Below are 6019 nucleotides of genomic sequence, written 5' to 3'. Positions count from 1 at the left end.
TATTCGCTAGCGGTGCATACATTTTTCCTAAATGATGCTAGTATTTTGGCAAAACACTTGTTGCATGTGCCTTGAGCCAGACGTTGCTAGTAGCAAAATCCTATAAGGGGTTCCTGCACCAATGTGGAGTGTGTTAAACTCCATGGAACCCACACACAGAAGACACATATCAAAGAGAAAAGGAGATCTTGGTGGAAGGAAAGATGGATTTAAACATGTATAGAGATTACAACCATTAAAAGAAGCTTCCAGTTGCACAAATTAAGGAGTTTTTAGATGTTGGCTTGTGCTAGCAACTCTGGTGACAATAGTTCAATTTTGTGACATCAACAAAGATGAAATCTATAGGTGCCCAGTGAAGCATGATGAAGATGAAAAATATTACTATACAAATGGGTCACTTGGTAATGCTGATAGGGTATGGAGAGCCCCAAAAAGGGGATGCCTTTAATTTGTTCTTGAATTCACATGGAATGATGTTAGCAAGATCTGGTTTTGGCTTTGTTTCCTACGATGAACTCGAATAATTCTATGTCCTAACCATTAATGCTGGCCCAAAAGTCATCACAGATCCTCCACCTTTGGACCCAGCTGCTATAGCAGCAACCAAAATTATTTGGTCATCCAGCATATCCACCTCTACCCTAGATGACCAACCTTACAATGTACTACCCAATGCACCTATGCAATAGCCAAATTTTGAACAATGGTGGATCAAGAATTTCATTTTGCGTGTGGCCACATTTCAATTTTTTTAATGTACAATTCAATAGTCTTTATATAGTTTAGAGAAAGATATGTTTTGGCAGTTATACTAACTCAACTGCATTTTCATCTTACAGAATAGTTCGTATGTATCATTAAACTCAACATTTCTTAAATTTGCATGTCTCCTGGCCATAAAAATCTGGAGCACATCATCATCTCTTAAAAAATATCTCACTTGATAAATAGAATTAAATAAATATCCACCAACCACCAACAACAGAGGTTTCCAATTATATATATATTATTCACTATATCCACATCGAAAGAACAACTTTGCAATACTTGCCACCAAAATTAGGAAACTACACTAGTTTGAGAAACAAATACATCGACTTGTAAATATATAGTTTTGTTTTATTTCAACAAACTTTACTAAATGCTCATTTTTTTAACATATTTTCTATTTTCATTTCATTTATAATGTTATTAAGTTGAAAAACAAGCCTTATTGAACTGATGTGTGCCCGAAAAAACATTAGACTAAAGTGATAGAGACTGTATGTTATTTGTTCATATATTACACATCACTAAACTAATACATTGAAAATCATTTGGGCGACTATAATATGAATTCCATGTATCAAAAACTCGTAAGAAGATGATGAAAAGGATGAATTTTCTATATAGATATATACATTACCATAAGTTGAGATAAAATATATCAATTACTAAAATATCACAATTTGAGTATATAATCCCACGATTTGTGTATGCAGTACAGAACTAAAACACCATCATATTCTCGTAGCCATATATAACCGAGCATGATTCGATAAATTCGACATAGTAACTAGATCAAATTACTTGCTCCTATAAGTAACACATTACACGGGTCGTATAAGAGATGCTAAATATCAAATGAGAATCAGAAGGAGTACCTAAACAAGAAATATATTTTTCAAGAGACAATACCAAATATAAGTTAGATGGCGTAGTTAGATTTTTTTTGGTGTTTATCAACACGAACGAGCATGTCTGCCAAATCCTTCCATGTGCAATTTTTCTTGTTGCTCGAAAGTGTTCCTTCAATTACAAATGGACAAGATAGTAATCCCCAAAATTTGAGTAATACATAAGTTAATTCGCAAAAAGGAACATACTCTCCGGACCTTGACATATTTTATTAAGGGGCCAAACTCCGACATATTGCTTTGACTTGCAGGTGATCTAAGCATGACGACTTCCTGACCACGGGATACATGGTTAGGATAGCTTTGACAATGAAGAGGCAATGGCGGCACGCCTTTGGCTCATTCTGGAGATTGACTTTTGTTTGGCTCCCTGAGAACATAGTTGTAATTTCCTTACTTTTTGGATGTTTTGTACCATTCTGAACATTTTAATCTAAATCCAAAGCCTTATTTATCACCCAGCCAACTCACACAGTGGGTTAAACCAGCCTCCATCCACCGTAAGAATAAAATGCTTGTGAAATAAGTTTATGTCCCTCGGAATTGGTCTTGTGCTTATATAAGTCGGTTGTTTTGTATGCAGTAAAGTTATGAACTACACTAGAAAAAGAGAAATTACTATTGTAAAATTACTGTGCATTTTTGTGTAAGGTTACATGGTTAGACGAGGTTAAAGGGAGCAAATATCAGGATGCATTCCTGACTTTGTAATCGAACATATAAACTTGGCTAGGCTACCCGCCTAAGGGCATCTCTAATGGTTGTAAGATAGTTGTTGGTAGACTTTGCCATATAGGATTTTTGATGATGTGTCATACAATAAATGAGGGAAGAGAGGAAGGTTGTATGTACATGAACCAACACCCCTTGCACAAGCTCCAATGTAGAATGAGAGAGCACCTTATTTATTATCTCACATCTTATTGGGCAAACAAGATACAACCATTGTAGTTGTTGTATCTTAAGGTTTTGGTTGATGACATGGCATATTTTACCAACAAACTAACGTACAAACTGTTGGAGATGCCCTAACCACGGCACATGCCAGCGCTAGCTATTCTGGTTCGCTCGATCTACCTCGCTCGATGTTTTTCATCGCACTGTCAAAAATCCAATCATATGTTTCTTTCAATGTTGCTCTTTCCTACTCAGGTGAATGACGGGTGGGCCTCCATCTCTCGCGGGTCCGGTTTGGTGGTGTGTGTGCTATGTGTGCCTCGTCTGCGCGTCGGGTGAAAAAAATATTGGCCGTACCGAGCGTGGGCGACGTGGGATTGGCTGATCCTCGCAGACCGATGGGTAGGAACGCGCAGCCGGATTGGCCAACTATAGCTGGCCAAACGGGCCGGGCCAAACAGGCCAGCCCGCGAGCACGCCGGCACGGCCCGCTATGGGCCAGGCACGGCACGGGCTAAACGGGCCGTGCCCGGCACGCGGCACGCCTTGGGCCGTGCCTGGGCCTGGAGCCTGGGCACGCGGGCCGGCACGGCACGGCCCGTTTAATTTTTTTATATAATTTTCAGATTTTTTTTATATATTTATATCTAAAATACATACCAATAGGCCTAAAAAACAGCCCAACAGGCTGAATATGTGCAGCCCAGCGTGCTAAACGGGCCATCAGGCCGGCCCGTTTACTAATCAGGCCATGCCTGGGCCAAGGAGCAGCGCCCGTGGACCGGCCCGGCACGGCCCGGCTATTAAACGTTCCATGGCGGGCCGTGCTGGGCCAGGCACGATTAGCACAGGCTGGGCCGTGCCGTGCCGGGCCGGCCCGTTTGGCCAGGTATATGGCCAACCCTATCCATCAACCCCCCTCTGCCTCCAGCCTCGCATCCCTCCTCCCCTGCCCCCGTCCACAGTGATGAGCGGCTAGGCCGCATCCACGAAAGTAGCATATGGGCCATTGCAACCACCATCGGGAGCGGCCGCCTCCTCTCCTCTCCACCACCAGTGAATGGCGCGGTGTAGGGAGCACTGAGTGCCGCCAAGCACGGCCAATGACCTGGACGCGTATGGCAGCGGTGGCGGCGTTCGCCTCGGCAATTTCGACATCCGAATCAAGGTAAGGAACTCTGTGCCTCCTCCTACCTCACGATCCCTTTTTTCGGGTGCGTCTCCTCCCGTGTCGATCTACTTCGTTAGTTGCCTCTCACCCCTCACGCCTTGTGGCCCTGCCAGGAGTGGCGGCGCAAGAACACGACGTTGCACGGGATCGAACCAGAGGGATGTGATCCACCCTGTCCAGAGGGTCATTTCTGTGTGTGGTTAGGGTAAGGATCTACGTGCTCTTCCACCGGATCGATTTCGCGCCTCCATTGCTTGCGTTATCTACTCATTCATGCTCTCCTCTTCTTATTTCGTTTTCATCTTCTGGTTTGCTGCTTTGTCTTCTCCTGTGCGTTTGTTCCAAGGTGAGCCTCTTTCTTTCTCCGATGCTTTTGACCTGCTCGATAGAATGCCTGTGTGGCTGCAAGCTATTTTCTTCCTTGGGTTAGGTTCCTTTTGGTTTCTTGCATAGTTCAAAAAAGCGCTAGACGTTAATTGTGCGTTTTGCCACCGGCTTGCGCTTTATTGACTAAAGCACATGCTTATGCGCAATTATGCGCGGATTAAATGTAGTTATGCGCAATGCGTTTTGCCAACGCCTAGAGCCTAGGCGCGTTTTTTTAACTATGATTTCTTGACAAACATGTGAATTTTTCTCTGAGTGGAAAAAAACGGGTGGTGAAGAGGAGAGGAATTGCTTGATATGTTTATGCAGCATGAGATTTCCAAAGTTAGTTTACAACTTGTTAGCCAATTTTGGTTGTCTCTGCTCCAATGACTGATGTTGGATAGATCATACTAATGTGTTGATTTTGTTCCTAGGCTTGTGTAAGTACAAAAGAAGCAGCAGAAGATTGAAAACATCATTCTGTGTGCTGCATGTATGTGATGATTTTGTGACCATCAGGATTGATTTCTTTTATTAAGTGGCTCATCAGATGTTTGAGAAAATGGCCATAAGAGGTTAGCGGCTGAGTATACATGCAATGCTTCAGTATTCTCTATTATAAATATAGGCTGTATTTCTTATAATGAACATCTTTATGGTGGATTGTGTAGGATTGATGAAACTTGAAAGAGGTTGTGGTATTTCTAGCAGGTTGAGAGGATAACTCGTGACAGGGTTCAGGTGAAGTAGGAAAGACCCACCATGACCTGCGAGTTAATGGTTTTTTGGGGTATGAACAATTTAATGTGTTATCTCCATTCATAGTTTAGTGTACCTAGCTGTTTTCTTTGCATGTTGAATAATATTGTTGGTACCAGTAGGCCTTTTCCCAGCCCCAGGTAAATATCATGAGGCTACCTGTAAGTTGGAATCCTACAGCTGCCACCCATGGCTCATTTCAAGTAGTAATTTCAGAGTTAATTTTCCTATTGGAGGTGGGATTTCTATTGCCGTTTCTACAGCATGAATGTTCTGTTTCTATCATGGCCATGGTGTTCATGTATGTTTGGAAGAAAACATATTCCATCTTCCTATCTTAATAAAACCAGAACCATCCATATAATAGTCACTTGTGCCACAACAGTTTAGGTTCACAGAGTTTCTAATTTCTAGCTACACATATTTCATAAGTATCCACATCACTATGGTATGCAGCAAACTGAATACAATTTGATATGGTGCTATCAACATGTTCCTTGCAATAAGTTCTGCTTCTGCTAATATACTGCAGCAAACAATGTTCTATATTTAACAAAATTGCCTAGATGATGATATGATCTTTGACAGTGATTGATGATACATCAAGGATTACGAAGTTCTGCTTTTCCTAATATACTGCAGGAAACAATGTTGTATATTTAATTTTTTTGCTGAGATGACGATATCTTTGACAGTGATTGATGATACATCAAGGATGACGAAGTTCTGCTTCTCCTAATATACTGCTGCAAACAATGTTGTATATTTAACAAAATTGCCTAGATGATGATATGATCTTTGACAGTGATTGATGAGGATTACGATGGTCTATATAGATTATCCAATCAGTACATGTGGTCCACTACTCTGGTTGATACACAACCTCAACCAGTGCTGCCTATTTCTTTTTAAACAGGGACAATCTTCCTGTGCAAAATAATTTGGAACAGAGGCACCATGTGTGCTCCGTGCATTTTCAGCTTGAACGCACGGATGTACATGTGCATATATATTTTCACGCACTAGATGCGTGCTATTTTTTTACAACATCCTCTTGTGGTGATTTGGACAAGCAAACAAATAATTGGAAAATTTGACGACCATTGGAGTGCAGCAAAGATGGGAGGAGAATCAGGTCCCACCA

General features: G+C 41.6%; 1 long non-coding RNA gene across 1 annotated transcript; it reads left to right on the top strand.

Moving 5' to 3' along the window:
* Positions 1–3513: 3513 nt before the first annotated feature.
* On the top strand, positions 3514–5690 carry LOC123138053 (uncharacterized). Its single transcript, XR_006468825.1, has 4 exons — positions 3514–3744; positions 3861–3952; positions 4551–4691; positions 4788–5690. It is a non-coding gene; the product is annotated as an uncharacterized lncRNA (long non-coding RNA).
* Positions 5691–6019: the final 329 nt, after the last annotated feature.

This window comes from Triticum aestivum, chromosome 6B, assembly GCF_018294505.1.
Source record: "Triticum aestivum cultivar Chinese Spring chromosome 6B, IWGSC CS RefSeq v2.1, whole genome shotgun sequence".
Taxonomy (NCBI): Eukaryota; Viridiplantae; Streptophyta; class Magnoliopsida; order Poales; family Poaceae; genus Triticum; species Triticum aestivum.
This window is presented reverse-complemented; position numbering and strand designations above follow the sequence as displayed.